Genomic DNA, 20,876 nt, shown 5'->3' with positions numbered 1-20,876 from the left:
AGGAGCATTTCCAGGATCTGTGATTCGCGGATTTTTTTTCGAAGAGAAGGGGAGTCGCATCGCACCGATGAGATACGCAACGCTTTTCCCCGAACACGAATATTGTTCGGGGAACGGAACCTTCAACGCCTGAGATCTGGTCCGTCAGATCTCCCCGAGCGGTTATTATCCGATTCTCGCGCTGACCCTCGCAGCTATCAAGCAGTCTGTCTGCTGCGAATCCACCCGGTGACAGGATCCACACGGAAGGGCGCTTCCGCAGGAGTGTTTTTCTCCGTGTTCCCTGGAGACGTAGCTCCTTCGGAGAGCCAACCTTATTTGAGTCACGTGCCCAGTAGTTTATCCATCGGTCCCTGCTGCTAGGAGTCCTTACCGAGTTCCCAAGAGCTGAAGCGGCTCTCGGGCTGTGCGAATTCGTTTCCTCAAAGGAAAACGTTCAAGGAAATCATGTGGTCCAGATCGAGAACCTCCGCGTCTTTGGTCTCTCCTCAGTATTCTTCCCTGCTTCTCACTGCCTAGTGTGAGGCTCGCGGAATTCTAGCCGATTCACTCAATTGTACATATTTGGGCAGTAGGCTCCGTCCCCGACCCGTCTGAGATCCGAATCATTGGCAGGTACAACGACATGAGTATCAACCGAATCTTGGTAACCGAATCCCGGGCTCGAAATCGCTGAGCGGGATCTCGGAGAGACTTGCGAAATCCCTCGCCTTCGAGATGGTCTTCGACAATGCCAGGAAATGCACGTTTTGAGTAGATGCACGGACTTCCAACATCGCACTTCACCAGCCTCTGAACGTGCCGGAGGTCATTCGTGAATCGAAGCTCGTTCTGCACCAGTTTGAACCGTAGGAACCTCGGAGCTTCGATCGGAAATTTCTCTTCGCTATCGTATTTGTGCGAGTGAGTTCGAATGAATTTTGCTGCCCTATACATCGAATCTCCGAATGTGAATCTCCCGCTAGGGATGATAACCTGCCTATTTCGCAGTTGGGACCATGGATTCTTACGGAGACCAAGGTGGACAAGAAGCTCTCGAGACAAGATGGACCGACGAAATGCTTTTGAGACAGCTGGTTATGACCTATCCCGATTCACTAGATCTTCGTCCTCTGGGGAAAAGGCGAGTGACCACGAAGGCGGTCGACGCCGACTTAATCGAGGAGTTAGTTTCCGCTCTCCAAGTCGAAACTGAAGCTAAGGGGAACAATTGTGCCTTGTTCTGAAAATACTGCTTGACTCTCGGGAAAACTTTGACTTTCGTGAATGAAGAATAAATCGTCTGGTGCTTTATTGTGAAGACCTGAAAGCGCTCCCCGTAACTCTTCTCGTGTGATTAATAATAATCTCCTGCATGATTGGAGTTTTGTTTTCTCGCCCCTAATGGACCACATCGGGAACATTCTTCCGGGAATTTCGGACTTTTCCTCGACAAAGCGTAGCCTGAGCCCGATTCACGTGCTCTGTCAGAAACCGATTCCTCGATTCGACAGTGAGTAGCATCGTCAACCCCATTCAGAAATCGTTGAGCGTATGGAATGCTTTGGGTGAAAAGTGTTGGAAAAAGACTTCGCCACTCCGCTCCACCGACCAGCACAGTCGATTGATTCTTCGTTAACGCTTGAAGTGCTGCGGAACAAACAAAGCTTCTTAGCGACGCTTCCCAGCCATCCGGATAAAGGCCGCGACACGTTTCTGTTTATGCTGACGGGAGAGAATTTCGACGTTGCGTCGTCTCGACGACGGATCTTTTGTTTCTCAGACTGGAGCCAGGCTATCGACAGGCAGTCGAGTGCTTAGCGCTTCTGTCACTTGTGGAGCCATGCCCCCCGTTCAGCGTGCGGAGTTCTCTCCGTGGAAAGCCGCTTCTCTCTCCAACCTCTACTCTGTAGGATAACATTGCTAGAATGACAGACATTTTCTCCAGAGAGATTTCTGATTTGGGTTTCCATCCGAGTTTCCTGGAGGCTTACCCTCTGGGTTCTGGTGGAGGCTTCTGTGAAGAAGGCTCCGATTCCTTATTCTTACCAGGGCTGGCAAGTTACGGCCGCGACCCTCTCGGGTGCTTCCGCTCCCTGGGCTCATCCTCGAAGGTGATACCTCATCGGTGGTATCTGGGACGTTTCATTGAGGCTCTCAACGAAGTCGGAATAGGATTGGCTTGGATTAACAAACCGCCTCGCGCTTTTTTTGCTCGCGAGCGCTCCCTCAAGTTCGAGCTTGAGGCTTTGGAATCGCACTCAGTCAGGAAGCTCGGTCAAAGATGCTTTCGTAATGGTCGACGGCAGAATTCCTTCCATCTCGCTTCCAAGCGCCGAGCGCGACAGGGTTTGTGGAACGACGCAGATTCCGAGGCTGGAAAATGGGTTCTCCCTTCGGCCGTCGCTCCGGTCGCCTGCCTTGACGTTGGTCGTTTACTTCTCGCTCCGTCAAATATTGCAGCAATATATGAGTAGATATTTGAACATATTTGCAAATACGGCCGAGTTCTCCACTTTTTCCCAAAACCGTCCGTCGGCTCAATGCTAAATTCTCTGCGGCGAAGGATGCCGGTTCGAGCCCTGGCTCTGTGGCGAGCCTGAATGGACTCCTCCTCAATCACTTCTACCTGAGCATTCTGATAGAAACCTCCCGCGCGACACTGTTTATCCCGATTGCCTCTGCGTGGGGCGCTCGCTTCCAGACACGAATATCGATGCCCCAAGTTTCGTTGTACATATATCTACCTCGTGTGGAATCCCCGAACCATCCGCTAGGATCGGACTGGTAGCTTCGGAGAACTTCGCGGGGCTTCACGTGTTGCTCGAATGTTCTCATGCAGCGCGCGGAGCTTCCGGAGCAGAACGGTGATCATCGATGCCGAGCCGCTTAATCCCAAGTTCGCCTGCCGCCAGAGCGACCTCCTCTCCTGAAAACTCAAGAGGACGGACACGAGTTGTTAGCGTCGTCGATCTAATCACGGCTCGCATCGAGTACGTTGAATAGAACGCGGGCGTCACCCGCAGAGCCTCACCTCGGCTCCATTGACTCTTTCGGTTGGTCTCGTAGGAGCAAACTAGCCAAGTATGAAGTTAGTTCGGAAACGCGTTGACGAGATTTTGACGACGCGCGCCCCCCTCATCAGCGCCAGCCATCACGTCGACGGGACGCACACAGAACCTACCGGGTCGCTGACTCGGCTCACTAGGTGGCTGACTGGTTTCCGCCACCGTCGACGACGATCTTCGTCGGAGCGAGACCTCGGCGAGATTGACAGACACATTGACTCACCGACTGACTGGCAGAGAGACAGGCGGGCGGGCAGGAAGGAAGGCGGTAGAGCGCCCACCCACGGGAGTTCGCTCCGAAGTGCCACTGCGATTCGTATGCCTTTGTAGCATCTCGTCCGCGTGCTCGTTCATGTTGTTCGCTCGACTGTCGGGACCACACAACGTGTGAACTCCGAGACGGATTGAACGTCGACTTTGTTGGTCTCCTGTCGCTGCTGCGCTTATTCTCCCTCTCCTCGTTCCTAAGAGTCTTCAGATTGATCGAGTCGCGGTAATTCGGACGGAAAACTAAACTGGCGGCACTCTTCATTGACGACTGAGAGCCGAGCTAAATGAATTCTATGCCTCCGGCTCGAGAAGTTCCGTCCGCCTACAGCTTGTCCGCATGATCGGGAGCGGATATCCAACCCAGTTGGGCGTCGCTGACCATCAGAAAAAGAGAGTTTCTTGATGTCGACAGAACGGCAATAAGCTACTCCGGAACGAGAAAATAAGCACTTTCGCACCTCGGGAGAAAAAAGGACGCCGTTCTGTGACAGGGGATCTAGGCCTCTTAAGAGGTTTTCCGGTGCTGCCGACGACTTTGTGAACGCATCTCCCGTGGAGCGAATTTCTGCTGTCAGTCTGCGCCACCGCCGGCGGGAGAAAGGGAGGCGACAAAAAGATCGTCTCGACAACAATATTGGCTTTATTAAAGTCACCAACGAGCGCTGGGCGTTCTCCCACCCGCTTCGCTCCCACCACGACTGTTTCCGAAAGTTTACAAGCTCACTATGTCACCCGAAGGGTTCCTGCGTCGACACCAACGAGCAGCTCATGGGGTCCAATGTTCCGCCGCAGCTACCCCGAATGGAATCGTAGTACAGTGAACATTGAGCGGACATCCAATTCTAGATAATTGATCGTGGTCATTAACGTGCGCGTCCGACCATTAGCCCACGCCCGATGATGATGATGCTGTTCTGATAGCATCATCATGGATTTCGATCAGAAACCTGTATCGTTGGAGTTGAAAAATTACTACAATTCCAACTTTGAACTCGTATTGAGTCTGGGGAAGGAGTTATTCTTGTATGAGCCCAGTTGTTCTGCGATAGGCGATCTTTGCCTCCCTCGACCCTCCCATGGGTCCGACCACGGCTGGATCTCTCTCCGTAGAATTTCCGGGATCAAGGCGACACCATGTTATGTACTGCCTATATAGTTGCGTGTACGTTCACGAGTGTGATATTGCTTTTCACGTACATGTATCAAGCGGAAAGAGTCAGAACTGCTCGTAAGATCGCCAAGCCCCGACTGTTGCCATCGTACAAGAGGTGTCTGTGGTAGCTTCTCATCTTTCGAATTGCGAAGGAAACAACACCCTCGAAGCATGAAGACATGAGACATAGATCACCTCCTCACTGCAGCCAGCGTCTCGCTCCTCTCGAGCGTCCCGGACCTCTCTACTGAGCTGCGATCGAAGAGCTCGCAACCTGACACCACCATCGTCTCGGTCGCATCTTATTGCGAGACTGATTCCAAACATCCGGAAACGCCCCGGGAGCCGCCCCTGCCTCCCAATAGTGGGTAGGGGGAGGGGGTTTGAGAGAACAGAAGAGCGGGGAAGCGAGCAGAAGGGGGAGCCATCCTTCCAAGTACTTCCGCATCTCGCTATCGATCTCGTGATCGTCTCAATAGCCTCGAACGGAGCAATCGACAAACAGGATGAAACAAGCGGAAACCTCTCCTCACAGAGGAAATCCCTCAGGGTAATGAGGGAATCCGAGCTGGGGACGGCGCTAAACCAGAAGAGTAAATAACAATCTTGAACGTCCGTCGTCACCCGAAACGAAACCGCACGTCCATCGAATGATTATTGGAAAGCGATACCGACGGCGCGGCGCGTCGTCTCGGCGCAGCTAGCTGCATGGGCCTTTCGTCGTTTTTTCTTCCTCGTCTCCGAGTCCCAGAGCCCGAGAGTGTTCCCCTCACACATAATCTCAGCAGGTGCGGGACTTCGGAACGGCTGCTCTCGCGAAGATTGTCAGCGAAGAAAACGAGAGGGAGTATGGGGGACGAGTACCTGATTTATCTAATACGGCGAAAAGCAATGGAAGACCAGAGATCGGAGTCAAGAATCTCTTTCAGGTTTGATAAGCCGTGCGAACTCCTCACCTCTTGTTCTCGCGTTTCCGCCTCCGAGAGTCTACGCTTCTCCCGCTGAGTTTCGTGATCCCCCGCCCGCTTCAAGCAGAATGAACTATGAAAGATTTTCCTCAAGTCACCTAACCGGAATTCAGCGCAGAAACATATAGTTCCGCTTTCGGGAAAATTCAGCAGATGTTCGACAATGGAGAATTCAATCTATTCGAGTCCGATATTGCTCATTTGACCTTTTTGTGAATTCATTAAAAGATCGCGTTGGGGAACCGACCTCAAGGCCTGGAACTTATGCGAGGTTCGTTTATTATTTTTCGAGTTCTCATGATCGAATGCATGCAGCCAGGCGGAGCATAAGTAGAAGAAGCTTTGCCTCCAAAAGTGTTCTTTCATAAATAAAACTCTCCGCGAGGATAGGAGGTCGGAACGAGGTCTTGGACCGGAAACCTGCTTCCCAATCGAGTACCTACCGTCGTGTTCTATCAGCCAAATGCACACTCAATTCGAGAGATTCCGCTGGAGGACCCTTTGAGAGGACCAGCCGAATTTTTCGCTTGGCACGGGCTGCCTCTCGATCTATCAAGCAACGTCCACGCGATTGTCCTGACGATAATAATCGGAGAACAAGAGTACCTACCCCTAATTCATGTGAGATATTCCAGGAGCCCGACCCCTCCGATTCCAAATCACGGCGAGCGATTCGCTGCAGTGCACGCAAGGCGTGCGGGATCACATCATCGCATCCCGATCAGTTGCCCTATCGGGAGGCGATCTCGACCGGAGGTTCGCACTCCCTCCGCCAGAATGTTGAATGATACGCGATACCTTGTGAACAATCGCTACGGACGGCTCACCGCAAGATATTTTCGACAAGCCGCCGCCGAAGTCAAGGAAAATCTATCCGCGATAAGCCACTGGTATACCGAGGAAAGTTCGGCAGCTCCCTGATGGATTGGGGCTCTACATCCCCCACCAAATTTCAAAGGGGAGGGAATTCGGGGAAAAATCTGCTCCACCTGGGGCTCGGACAGCGCGGAGGGAGCTCGGGCTTCGTGGACGGTTTGTACCGATGACGGCCATCGCTTGTGATTGCTTGTGAAAGACACTCGGAGCTCATCAGATCAGCTGGCAAGATGTCTTCCTGATCACCTTGGGCTCTGCTCCATTCCTGCCTACGCTGGACATTCTTGACGGCTGCGTCCGGGAAATGGCAATGATGTGCGCATGGGTTGACTGCTCTCCCAGAAGCGTTAGACAAACAGCTGGGGTTGATGGAGACCGAGGCGGTTTTCAGTGCTCATTGAATTTTCGTTAGCAGCGCGCTATCCCGGTTCCGGAGCGAGTTGAGATGCCCTCGTGCACGCTCTTCCACTAAAAATACACTATCGGCCCGCTCAAGACTCTTCGAAAATCGTGTGGTTGAAATTTTATGATCATCCGGAGACTGGAAACGCATCGCTATTGTCGGTTCTTCCTCAGCAGAATGATCCTATGCCGATTCTTCCGCCCCCTTCCCTTATTGTTCCCAGGTGTCTCTCCACCTACCATGAGTACCGAGGTCCACCGGGGAGACCCTCAGCGGTGTGAGAAGAAGGAACTGATACTCTCTCGAGTCGTAAGAGTGAATGAGTCCAGACGCCAACCAGCCAGACGCTGTGTCGTTTCCTGGAGATTGGAAACAACTTCAGCTGTTCCGCGAGAATCCCGCGATTAATGAGGAAGAAAATTTCCGGTGGATAGAAGAAATCCCTTTAACGGTCCCGAGCACACGATACTCATTCCCGGCAGAATATTCTGCTCAATGGGACGAGTCAAGAGTAGTTCTGCAGAATACTCGAATGAAGCCGGAAAGACGATTCTATCCCCCATATACACATATGAAAGCCAAAAACCCAGGCGGAGGTTTGTCCACGGCAGAACGGAATCCTTTTTCATTCCTTAGACGCTGAATCGAATTAGACGCCGCGCCGTGATCTGGAGACATAAGGGTTCAAAGTTCAAGCTCTCACCGTGCACCGTTTTCCGGTGGGAGTAAAATGAGCCACCCATCGTTCTCCGATGCCGAGATTAAAATTCAAGAAATATTGCGGCGGCTAAGAACGTTTCTTCCAATCACCTCTATTTATTTCTTACCGCATATATTTCTCAAATTGTGAGGGAGATGTGGTCGGAGGCGAGGTCCCTGACGATTTGAAAAGCGCCGCCGCCGTCACCTCATACGACTCTCTGAATTCCACTGAGCGCATGGAAGTTAGAACATGATAGTGAGGGATGTGAATGAGCGCGACGATTCGAACTCATTTTCCACACTCACGAACATTTTCCACGGAGGATTCCCAAACTACGAGATGCGAGTAGGGGTTTCGGACTTCGTGCTTCGACCGGGATCTTTCGCAGGCAACGACAGCGATTTTTGGCAACACGCAGAGCGGTCGAGAAAACCTCATCATACGGAACAAGGTCCCTCTAATGATTCCCCAATTGACGTCGATATTATCCATACATGATCATTCTGAGTCCTAAAACACCTCCGCAGCTCAGAATTGATTGAATGAAAGGGTCGACTTTGCGGGAACCGCTAACTGCCAATCAGGACAGCTCGGGAAGTTCGCGCTCCCGCTTGCGGGTCCGCATCCGAAACGCCGATTAAACAAACAATGCCGCCATGGCGTTGCATTGTCTGTCGAAGTCGGATGTTGGCTATACTAAATGCGCCGCGGTCGGTCGGGGATGCCCAGAGAGATCGACCAGCTCCGCAGAGCTTTGGCTAGACTTATCGAAGGAATTCTTTTGGAGACACAGATTCCACGTCGACGAACTCGAATAGTGAAACGAGGCCGCTCCGAGCCTCTCGGCTTGCCGCGTTGCGCGAAAGCCCTGCGCGGCGTTGGAGGATTCGCTCTCGGGGACACTCGGATGCTCGGAGCATTCCACGGGAAAATGATGGCTGAAGCGAATCGTCACCGCACAATTCACGACCGTATACGAGCGCGTCGTTGTCGTTAACGGAGCTGCCTCGACGGAGCCGCAGTGATGAGGCATTGATGAACGAACATCATCCGCTGTCACTCCATGCGCAAGATGCACCCGAACGAGCACGCGAGCGGGCGAGCAAGCTTTTTCATCGTTGATTGATTGACCCCGGCCGATGCGGTAGCGGTGTAAGTGGTGGCGGTCTTTGTCGTGGCGCCGGTCATTGTGGACGTTTCCAGCGGTTCCCGCGCTGCTGTTGCCGTGTCCAACGCATCCGGTGACGGCAGGCGTGAAAGCAAGCGATCCCATAGAGAAAGAGAATCGATCTTCGAAGATCAATCAAGCCTATTCTCCTACCTCGTTGTTGATTAATAAATAATGCATCGCTGTATCGGTGGAGTTTGCCGAAGGTATTGTCTCGCTACACGATGTCGGCGTGACTCGTTAGGCAAACCCGAGTGGCTGATCGTCAGTCTCATCGACTGCAATGAGCCTGGAGATTCGGTCGCCTAATCATCTCGAGTTTCCAGCGGCAGAAAAGGCGTGTCTCTTGCGAAACGGCGTTGACACAATTCAAGGAGCGCGGATGCGCCGTTTCGCACCGTCTGCACGCCCGGCTCGTGGAAAAAAGGAGTCGGGTCGGAGAGGAACACGTGAAATCGCGTGCGTAGCGCGGAAAGAAGCCGCGAGAAGAAATACAGTTTAGCACGATGAACTTTCTCTCTGACTCCGGAGGGAGAGCGTCGCTCGCATGGCGAAAACGCTTCGGCCCACGCCGCTCTTAAACATTCTGTGTTTATTCGCCTCGTGATAAGTTGAGAATTTATGCAGCGAGCATGCACTCGGCATCGTTGTAATATTATACTACCAGCCGTTTGAGCGGCCAATGTCAATGCTTTTTAATGGCGAGCTCATGCTATAAATTCGGGAAGGCTCTGGCATCCTGGATTATCGCTGGAATTCCCTTTAACGGCGAGGCTTGTTCCGGCCATATGGTCGTGAAGTTATAGAATTAATGCTGGTCTGCGCGGAGCATGTTCGTGGAAGAGCAAACGCTCCGCGGAGAACTTGGCTCGAAAATCGGTCATTTCCCTGGGTATTCGCAATATTCATTCAGGCCAAGAATTCACGCACGGGAACCCATCGGTTTTGCTACGAATGACAAGATGAAATTTCTGCGAGTCAGACTACCGTTTATGACCGCCCGCTTTTGTATGGGCTCTCTCCTAAAAGATGTTCTCGAGAGGGAGACGTAACTGAGTTTCGAGGGGCATTTTCGTATAGAAGAGGGATCGTATGATTCGAGGATCGCTCCTGCTTCTACCGGGGGCTTCGTAAAGCTCTCTCCTAGGTGGTCACAGATCATCTGATATTCTGAAAGAGAGGCGCAGCACCATGCGATCGAGAGAATCCAAATCTCAATGGTTTACAGCGCCCGGTACATGGGTCTCTCTCCTCATCACACACAGAAACGGGGGCCTTGCGAGCTCCGAACCGCAAATGGAATCGTACGATACCAAGCAAGAGAATCGAGTCGAACTGGAGTCTTGTCCCCTGTATGTATTCATCCCTACGCGTCAGCATATGTTCGTGCCACGGAGAGCTCGGAACAAATCTTATGAAGGATGAGGATCGTCAAGGAGCCGTCGTCGTCGTCGTGCCTGCGCATATCTTCGTTTACCGGGCGAATATCTCAGCTAATTGTGACATCCCGGAGCAACCGCGAAGAAGAGCTTCGGTTTTGAAGATGTGCCATGTCTCTGACCTCGGATCGATGCCTCAATTTTTTCCACAGCTCCTTCCCGAAGGCGCTAAATCCACCGATTTTCTCGAACGAGAGCTGGTTTCGTCGAGATGACGTCCAGAATCGGAACTACGGAATATCGGAGTCTTGCAGCGGCCGATTTATCCCTCTAGAAGATCTGTCCGGATCGGATCCCATCGAATCGGGATATCGGGAACAATGGTCTAGATGTACATGACGACCGGAGCGACTGATCTGGACATCAATGGGAACAGAGGCTAGTATCGTCGCTTCCATTTAGGGGTCAGAGCATTCGGGAGAGCTAGATTCGAGATTCGACGATAATCCCACCCTTCCCAGCGGGGAAAGATGAGGACTTATGTTCTGCATAGACGCTGGGGCCTCTGGAAGGAGCGCTGGAGGGACGATGGATCTTTCGGAGCTCAGCTCTGGAGCAGATCTCTGAGCAGATCTGAGTGGCCGCTAGCATGTCACGCACGAATCGTCTCAGGTCTTAGGTTGAGGCACCATCTGATTTCTGTCTGAAGTTCCGAAAAACCTCGGAGCCGCCGATAGATATTCGCGAGGAGAGAGAATATTCAACGTTCTTATCATGGTTCGATATGAAGTGAATCTTGGGTGCAGTTTCCGTCTGCGTGGTATGAAAGACCGCCATCGATTCCGGTAATCGTTCTTTCACTCTGTCCCTCTGCCATCTCGACACGGGGAGGACTGGCGTTTCCCCTGCTGTTTCTCGAAAGATTGTCCGGGTCAGAACAAAGCCTCATTGGATTCTCATTAAATCATTTGATCAGGAGGCACTGGCTCCGAGCGGCGGACGGGAGGCCAAAAGTTCACCCAACAAGCGTCGGATTGGAATCAGGGATCCGTTAGCAGTGGATTTGAACTGCTGATCGATTCCTCGAGGTCCATTAGAAAATGAGCGACAGAGCGTAGGGCTGGTTCGGGAACGGAGTCCTTGCGTTCAGCACAGACTTCATGGAGCTCTTATGGAGACAATCCATCGAGCGAGCCAGCCTCCTGTTCTGGGGGCGGATGCCCTCCCGCCTCTGGAAGATCTCACCCCGTATATTGATATCTATTATGTGCTTGACCCGCGCGGTAGCAAAGACGAAGGAGAGCTCGGAGCCCCGGTTTCGAGTGGATGAATTCCAAGCGGGATAAAAGGGACGAATGCTCTTTTTCCCCTCGCGGAACTTTATTGCAGGGGATTTGACCAAATTGAAAGTGAAGCTCCACAGCAGGCTCTGCCAGTGGAAAAACCCACTTTCCAAACGGTCTCGGCTAACTCCCTCGGTTTTCTCTGAGCGAAAAATTTCAGGAGGAAACACCCCCCCCCTCCCCTGATCCAAACTGATGGACTTCGACAATTTTTTCCCGGCGGCTGCGGCAAGAGAGAGCTGTTGGCGGGGCGGCGAATAGTTCGAGCACTTCTGACGCAGAGGAAACGAAATTCTGAGAATTCGCAGAAATGGTGGGAGACAAGCTCTTTGCTCGTCAAATTGAAAGTTCTTTTTCTCGATCGGCTGCTGAGCGCGGTGACAGCAGCCGCCGAGACAACCTAATGGCAGACCCATTGCTCTTGAGACTGTTGGAGTACTTCGAAGGGTTTCAGCTCTTGGATGGGGAAGATACACTGCCGCGGTGTGTTCGCCCTACGGCAGCGTGAGTTCACGTCGAATACGGAACCGATTGCTGCATTCCCGCCGAAAGGACGTGAGTTTTTTTTCCTTCAAAAAAATCAAATACCCAGTACCGTCCCATAGAATGTAGAACACCCGGCAAGATATCCGTGGTATCCAGGTATTCTCCCTGAGCGATACAAATAATTATCGAACACACCGAAGATCGTGGCCGTAATGGGATGGCGCGTTTCGCCGCGCGCTGACCCGTGGAGACGCAAACCGTAGAACATTCTCTCGCACGATTTGCTTCCCGGAACAAGCTCACAACACAAGCCTTGAGAGCGCCTGTAGACGTCTATACGTCAAAAACACTCGCAATAAATGATTGCGTTCGGTCGTTTTCTTTGACCGCTCCGAACGGAGTCCGACCCTCGGACCGAAGGAGAGAATACGGCCGATTCGGTCATCGTGATCTGGAAGAGAGAGGGGGGAGAGATTGGGGCTCCCGAACCAAACGAGTTCTTCCGCCGGACGGTCGAGGTCTCGTCCATCGACTTCCCGTCGCTATCAATCCCACAACCAGCTGCCTTCCTTCATCTGTCAGCTCAATCGAAGTGTGGCGACTGCGAGCAGAGGGTGGATGTCATGTTCATCTTTGTGTCTCGCCGGAGAGAAAATATTTGCCGAGATTCAAACACTCCATTGGGCTTATTGGCACTCCGATAGAAGTGATGGTCAGCTACATTCCGGTCGGGACTCGATGAGCTCGATTGGGGCTTATTGACAGACTACGGGCTTTACTGGGGCCTCTCCGCGATCGGAGGAGGTATTGACTAACTGTCCAGAGGGATCCCCGAAGTGCAGCGATGTCTCGCGGAAACCCTCTCCCGCGACGAGTCTTCTGAAGCAGCAGACTGACGCACAACAGGGTGAACTCAGACAGCTTTCCCCCGTCACGCTCCGGGCAGGAGAGAGAAAGAAACGAGGACGACCTGGGCCCCGAGACGGGCAGAGGAAGCACAAAGTCTCCGGCAAATCTCGCAGATCGAGTGTTAGGATTCAAGTCGATTCGATCACCGCTCCGTGGGCGATTGATGATGCCGAAATCGGTCCGAAGAATCAGGCGGGATCTCGGAGATCGAACAAAACAAATGGAAGCGATACCATATTAAATCTAGATGGGACCTATCCCATCGGGAGAGCGTCAACGATCAGGTTTGTTTTCGTCTCCTCCTCTCGTAATTTCGTTTGGCCCCCTCACTTTAGGGTTTCGGGAGAGCATCGCCGTCGTCGACGAGTCGGCTGTCGAGTCGAGGAGAAAGCGAAACAAATTCAACGGTTCCGTCGATCGGCAATTGGCGTTTCCTTCCCGTCCGATCGTCGTCGGGGAGCGCTACCGTCTCTGATCGTCAACGCCATCGCTCGGGGCGAACTATATTTGCCTTGACGACTTGGTCCTTTGTACACCGAGTATTTCCTGTTGTATCGTCTTCTGCTTCCCTCCTCGTAAAGCGGCGAGTTCCGAACGAGAGAAGAATGAGTCACTCATTTCAGACATGATGAAGTGTTTGAGCTCTGACAAGGATTAATTCCTCTTCGACCGATATCGTTTGGTCAGATCCATCAGACGATGGCGTCGACGATGTACATATACCTAATATGTAGTCAGGGTCTGAAACGTATGCAACGTCAGACAGAATTTCGAGGAATACCTGTCCTCGGATGATTGAGGTGATTTCCCCGGCGTGATGGTGTTAATCTATCTCCCGGAATGAATCCTCTTGCGCGGCCTCGCTGTCATCATTTTCGTCCATTCTAGGAGAGCAGGTGCAGGCGCGCCGAGTAGGCGCAGCAAGAGTTTCTCAAGGTTGTCTCCGTCTACAACAATTTTCGGAGCCTCGACAGGCAGCTGCATAGGCTGCTTGTAAAACGGACATCGCTGTTGTCCCTCGCGAGACTTTGTGTCCTCCTACCTGAATCCATGCAATCTGCATTCTCGACTCGGGTCTGGCTACCGACGTCGTTTAGAATTTCTCAACAAGTCGCCGGGTCTGTTTGCATTGCATGTGTTTTGAGGCGCCCGAGACCGGCCGGGGACGTTCCGAGTTGTCCCATTCATTTCTCACCAACGCTTGGAACTGAGCTCCAGCAGCTGGTCACTTCAGTGGATATCAAGGGGGCCGCTCTCAAAACTCGAGTCGGCTGCCAGTCTCGACACCTCGAGACTTCTCTTTCCTTCGCCGTTCCTTTACAATTGAGGTTGACGGGCTCTTCCACAAAGCCATTCGCGGTCCGATTCTGCGTCGAGCCAAACTGTCACTCTCGCGTCTTCTGCATGAGCATGTCGAGCTCTATTGCTCCTCTGGTGATATGATCGGAGCGGGAAAAGCTTTACAGGAGTCATCGTCCTTCTGGGGAACAAGTCACATATGAAAAACATGAGCCCGCTGTCGTCCCGGCTGATTGCGACAGAGAGGTGATGGTGTATGATAACGATATCATCATCAACAACAACATCAGGGACAACAGCCGCTGTTACCACTGGAAGTATTACGAGGCGTGTGGAGGTGCGGCAAATGCATGCCCCATGTCTGCTCTCGTATACAATGACCACGCATCCGCCGATACGTACGCATCCCTATAGATGTTTAGCACAGCTGACTCTTTGACTTACATATGTATGTACACTTAAGGAGCCGCTCGTGTACGGTTTCGCGTAGCGAACCCCTGAGCTCGCTGTAGGGATGCGCAACGAAGGAAATTCTACCGCGGAGGGGATTCCCCATTGAAATACGTGGGTAGTTCTTTACCGGGAAACGTCTCTTGGCCAAGAAACGAGAGCGAAACCCGACGAGCTCCTCGTGCCCGACTTACGATGGATCAAAACTCCGCGGATAGTTGTACGAGCGTTCGCGGGGAGAAGCCTCATGAAAACACGATTTGCCTCTCTGACAGCGCGCATCGCATCGACACGAGTTCGGGGAGGAAAACATGCATCGCTTCAAAGGTAAACCGATGCGGGGAACGATCACAAGCTTCTCGCTTCCCCCCATGCTAGGAATCTCGGCTCACAAAGCGATGACTTGAGAAGCCCTCGTCCAACGGTAATACGCTTACCCGATTTCCAGCGGGTTCGAGCCGACCGTTCCGAGCGCCTCCGCGTGGCTTGCACGTGTACCGCTACTCTGGCAGAGGTCGAAATCCAAGCACGAAGTAGATGGAATAATCGGATCTCGGACTCCCGCTCACAGGATGTGTTCCGCGTTAATTCAATATGTCCTGTATTCGGTACGTGATCGATTGAAGAAGCTCCTCCAGGTCTGATTGCAATCTTCGCTTCATTGAATCGCCGCAACGGCAGAAGTTCCCCTTCCGACTTCCGACCGAGATGACATTATCTTATTACCTGAAGGTGGGTCAGCGAGACCCGGAGTATTTACACTGCATATTAAAAGTGGAGGCGCACTTAGCCCTGCCGTGGACCTCGCATTCGCATTGTCCAGCTCCCGTGGCTCCTGAACTTCCCGCTGTTGCTTCCGCGGTGATCCTGCGGAAGTCGGCGACTGCGTAGCCACAGAGTGCGGGAATCAGCGGAGCGGGAAATGGCCGGCTGCCTCGCACAAGCGCACATCTATTCACACGCACTGGACAACGAGTTCCCCCGTTCGCTTTCTCGTCCGGGCTCCGGCCTAGAGCCGCAAAAAGAAATGCGAAAAAAATGGAGGAACTCGTGTTTGCGATGCGTATTCACAACCCGCGCGTTCTTCGAGCCTGTGCCCGAGGCGGAGATCGTCGCGGCGCAGAACTGCTTCTGAAACCATCAGAAGATGAACCGGATGAGGCCTCTTGAAATATTCACGCTTGCGAGCTAACTTGAACGCCGTAACACACGGCAAAACACAAAATTACAGAAGAACATCCCCTACATCATGTTGAGCTCGCGGGAAATCCCAATCTCCGTAGAGTTTTCCAGGGACAGGGATATCAACTCGGCGAAGGAGTCTATTTAGCGAAGCGCTTTCTACAAAGGAACGGGACGCAAAATTATGGGAAGGAAGCCCACAGGCTTGCGAGGAAGCCCCTTGAGAATAACCGCATATCTCCCGGGAAAGGCGCAGGGAATTCCTCGACATGGATCTGGGGATTCCGCCGGATAACACACGATGACATCGAAAACCCGGTGGTTACAAAGAGTCTCCTGAAACTACCGGTCGTGCACAGCACCGCCTCCATTAGCCAGATGACGATGCATCGTTCCTTTCATCACAAAATCCGCGCTAACGACTCCTGCTACAATCCGTCCGTCCGTGTGTCCGACTGACTGCCGCTGTACCCGATGTTCTTCGGGAGATTAAGGATTCATTGTTCAAGATCAGTGGTGCTGACACTGCTCCCCAGAGGCTCTCAAGCTAGAGTGAGAGTCTCTCTTCATAATTTTCATTCCCCCATTCATGAAATCTAAGAGCGAGAGCACCTCGCTTTCGGAAGCCTTTGGACGTTTAGGGCGAATGGGGAACTGTGATCTCGAAAGGAATCCGGCTGAACGATCTGGATCTGGCTGAGCTCCAAGCAGATTGTTTCCGTGGGCCTGAGAAAAACTTTCCGGAGGAGCGCCTTGGAAGCAGGGGGGACCTTCCCTTCACGAATCCGCGAGGACCGCCCTTTGCGGAAAATTCTCCCTCGATGAGATCAGATCATTCATTATATGAATCTCACATTCCTCTGATGTCTAAACAACCTCGAGCGAGCAGACGAAATCACGATCGCTTCCAGCACAGGCGAGCGCTCCCGACATTTCGCTTGTTGCTAGCAACAGATCGCGTCGGAGCAGAACGGGAAAGAATGAGGCAAATCATGGCTGGCGGAATAAGCGGAGAGAAGGGAATCAAGCGGAAAAGGGAATTCGAGGAGGAGCCAGGGGAGTAATGAGGTTAAGGATACGTGGATTGCACACACACACACACGCACGCGAGCAAAGCGTTCCGTGCTGCTGCTGTAGCCTGAACAATAGATTCCGTTCGCAAGCACATTCTTCCTGCGCGAGAGTGAGCGATACCGCACAAATCTCTGCTGAATTCTGTGTATGCCATCGGGAGCGTAGGGACTGGTGACTTGAAATATCGGGATACGTTATCCACGAACTCGGCGGGAGTACGATTTCCCCCAACGATGAAAAATCGTCCCCTCGAGGGTCACGGGAATGCTATTCGAGAAACGCCACGTTGCGAAACGTTTTCCCCGCTGTGCGATTGGATATGAGAACCCGCGATCTCCCGAAATCGTCTCAAGAAACATTTCCATAGGGTTCCGAGTGTATAGCGATTGGACCAACGGTAGGAATTAGTATCTCTTTGATGAAGAACTCGGAGGATCTACGAGAGATCTCTCGCGCGCATTCCTTCTTATGCCGGGTCGAAGCTCGACGGAACTTGTTGGGAAATATTCCGTTGGGACAGTTCCGACGAACAGTGGCCAGGGAAGGAGCAGACCGTAATGGAAAAAAATAAAATGAATGAACTCCAGAAGTGGTTGGCCAGCAGAAGAGCGACTGGGAAGACCGAGAAGGACGAGGCTCGGTCCACATAGTACTTTGTGCGCATAATGGTCGGTGTTGGGATCCGCTCGTACAGGTAAGCATTCTGAAACGTTGTTGCTCCGGCTGTTCTCCGACTATTGAGTCATTCATTTTTCAACACAAATCGATGGATTTCCAGAGCTCCCGCAGAGCGTATGGACCGCGGCGCCCTCCGCTCATCGATGTCGTTCCGTTGGAGGCAGCCGAACTCTCCTATTATTGAGCAGCATCGACGGAGTACCGTATCGTCTATGTTGCGTTGCGGAGCGCCCGCATGCTGGAGGGAATCAGCAGTCACTCCCTCTCTGACGATCTACAGAAGGTCAACAGGCCCTGTAGGAGAAGCTATTCCAGCTTTCCGAGGTTCTCTGGAGGTGTGTCCTCTCACATCGCTCTCGGCGTCTCGGCATCGTCCTCGGAGGGGGCCGAGTCTACCTACCGTATCTAAATATGGCTGGTAGGGGGGAAGAGGAAATGCGACTGAATGTGGGCAACGTCCAGTCGAGCAGCGAGGGGGGCCAAGGCTCCCCTTCCTCTCGCGGGTACGTCAGGGAACATTGGGCCCCCGATTTCCATTCGTTAAAGATTTAGAATTTTATCCCTTAGATATTTCGAGGGTACGCTCCCTCTTCAAATCATGGGCGAGGAAAAGAGGAGTCGAGAGATGCCACTGATTGCGCGAGCGGATGAATAAATGGCTTCATCAATGTACAAAACCTTTCCTTCAGCGACATCTAGAGCTAGCGACAGCGGACGCGTCGCGGTCGGCCTCGCCGAAAACGTTCGTAGGCTCCTTCGGGCTCAAAAATCTACCCCAGGAGACCTGCGCCCGCAGAGACCACGAGGGGCTTACATCATGAGACCGCGCATCCGAACCCGAAACTTCGACATGGAGCCATGGATAAATACTAGGGAGGACCTCACCTAGCACTGCGCACGTCAAACACAGTCTAATAAGCTCTAGACTATGGAACTCATACAATCTGCTCACTTCCGGGAGAATCATTGTCACGAACACTCGGAGGCTTCGACGCATGAGCCATCCTAAAGTTGTCTGACGAGTGACAGGAAGGCTTGCGCAAACATTCCGCATGCAGCAAACATTTCCTGATTGTTTGTCTTTTCCGCACTCATCAAGCGTTGATCAACATTGCGGTCGAGGATTTTCTCGCAGGACGACGGTGGCCACAAAGCCGAAAATCCGCACCAGGACGCTGACGGCCCCGGAATCAATGGAAAGATGACCGGAAAGTTCAATACGACTCCATCGATATGTATCATAGCTCGCAAGCCGGTGGCGGATTTTCAATCTCTCCAATTTCCGGTATCTTTCGAGGAGTAAGTACCTGCAAGAGGATGGAACAACGACACCGAGCGCGAAACCGAGACCTCTAACCCCGGAGACTTGAGTCATATCTCCCGATCGCTTTGTATTCAAATTGCCGTACGTATGTACATTTCAATGCCTGTATCGAAAGCATAGGCTCCCTCCGTGGATATATTCTGAAATTCCGCATGCCATTGGTGATCCCCACAGCTTCGCCACACAATCGAGATCCCTCACGAAAATAAACAAACAATATTGAAATCTCGAGTATGTATCCTCGGCTCGAAAGCAAACATCCTCAATGGAGAAATCGCCACCGCCGCAGACTTCCCCAGGAGTGCGCATCCATTGGAGGCTTTTCATCCTTTCCTCGGATCAGTCGTACGCTGACACAACGCTCCAACAAACTCGAACAATTGATGCTCCCCAAAGGCACCATGCAAGCCACCGCGTATTTCCGCGCAGCCGCGAAGGAGCTGAAATTCTCCCACGGGACTCCTGTGACACTCGAAGGGAGAAGGAACGGTCGAGTGGACATCGTTCCAAATTAGGACGGGATATTCGAAGCGTATAATCCAAGTTGCTGCTCACTCTTGTCCAGCCCGACCGCTCGCCCCCTTTCCCCCTTGACCAGTACTTCCGATCGTGCGTGTGCCTATCGTCCTACGGGGGCCAGGGAGTAGCCTGGCGGACGATGGAGAGACTACAGAAGCCTCGTCAGCTCATCGGCCGCCCCTCTGAATCGGAGCTCCGGGTCTGGTGTCTAATCTTCCATTTTCGAAAGCAGATTCCGGGCAGTTCACGCTAGATGTTTCCTCGTCAGAGGGTTCCGCGGCGAGACGCGGATAAATTCCAACGATATCTCGCGTCGACCACTGCCGCCCGAAGGAATGCGGCTCCTTTGGGAAACACTTTGTCACACGTCGGGGAAACGTTGTGGTCTCACTTGCCGATAAACGATCGACTTCTTTCCCAGACTTCTTTCTCAAGGGCAAATTGAGCGTTTTCTCTCAATTCAATGATTTCGAGCGAGATCTTCCGGAAATTGGCGGCTGCTACCTCTCCGCTCGAAGGGACGTTCGAGCTTCTAGAAGACGGTCTCGTTCATCTTTCAGACTAGACTTGTTCCGCCAGTTCCAGGTGGTCGAGCGGATCTTCTCCGAACGCCGACATTTATCTCGACTAGAAGGGGAAATCGCTCATCAATGGATATTTTTTCCCGCGACCTTATTAGGTCGTCTTTGAACCCGGAGGTGCCGCGTCCTGTCGAGTTTGCGCGTGCCTCGCCGTATCGAAGTGTGCGCATCCATATTCATGCATGCTCTGCACGCACGCCATGTAGCCGAACGGGCACGCGAGATTCTCCGTCCGCGACGTTTCTAGAATACGCGTGTTGCTGACCGGTTAGGCCGCTCACGGAGACAAGCTTGATATTGAGTTCGACGCTTCGGGCGCATCCAAGAAAGCATCGGTAATTCAGAGCCTGGACTCCGCACGTGAAATCGGAACGAATTCCAATGACGCGGCGGAGCGAACTTCAGATCGAGGCAACCTCTGCCTTCGCCTTCGAACCTCCTTTTTTTTGGGATGTCGGCACCGGCCTTAGACGCGCCTGCGTCATACGTCATACAACAGTATAGGAGCCGTGTCCAGGGAGCAACAAAGGTGAACTTACTAACCACAATTCAGGATGCTCAACGGAGAATTCGAATCGTCAATTGTCAATTCTACATTGTCAAATTGGATTTTCACGGTAATCGACAAGATGGCGGGGAAGATCTTATCGTGAGTAGGAAACCGCAAGATTCTCTGTGGCCGAGCAGACCTCATCCCCGGGAACCGCCGAAAAAATCGAGACTTCTTCGACATTCTGGCTATTGCTAAGCAGGAAAAAGAGCGGTCTAGTATGAAGATTTCCCGCTGCGGACGATAATTCCGCCGAGGGCTCCCTGACAGCTGTGCATGAATTATATCTCAGGCAACAGGGAAGGCCGTCCGACTGCGGCTGGCCACGCCGGCACCGCCGCCGGAATGGTCGCCGCTACGATTCGACAACTCAAATGTTCAGGGTTAACGCTCGAAGAACCAGAGGCCGAGCAGCACCGTTCCATGGAATTGCAGGACTTCTCTCTCGAACGAACGTTCCGGAGTAAAAACTGAACTACGCCATCTCTTATGGCGTTCCCCGCGGGAATTCATT

General features: G+C 52.5%; 1 long non-coding RNA gene across 1 annotated transcript; it reads left to right on the top strand.

The window, feature by feature from the left end:
- The first annotated feature begins 729 nt into the window (after positions 1 to 729).
- LOC100899741 (uncharacterized) lies at positions 730 to 1,323 on the top strand. Its single transcript, XR_145321.2, has 2 exons — positions 730 to 903; positions 991 to 1,323. It is a non-coding gene; the product is annotated as an uncharacterized LOC100899741 (long non-coding RNA).
- The last annotated feature ends 19,553 nt before the right edge of the window (positions 1,324 to 20,876 follow it).

The sequence above is a fragment of the Galendromus occidentalis genome, unplaced genomic scaffold (genome assembly GCF_000255335.2).
Source record: "Galendromus occidentalis unplaced genomic scaffold, Mocc_1.1 scf7180000076870, whole genome shotgun sequence".
In the NCBI taxonomy this organism is placed as follows: Eukaryota; Metazoa; Arthropoda; class Arachnida; order Mesostigmata; family Phytoseiidae; genus Galendromus; species Galendromus occidentalis.
This window is presented reverse-complemented; position numbering and strand designations above follow the sequence as displayed.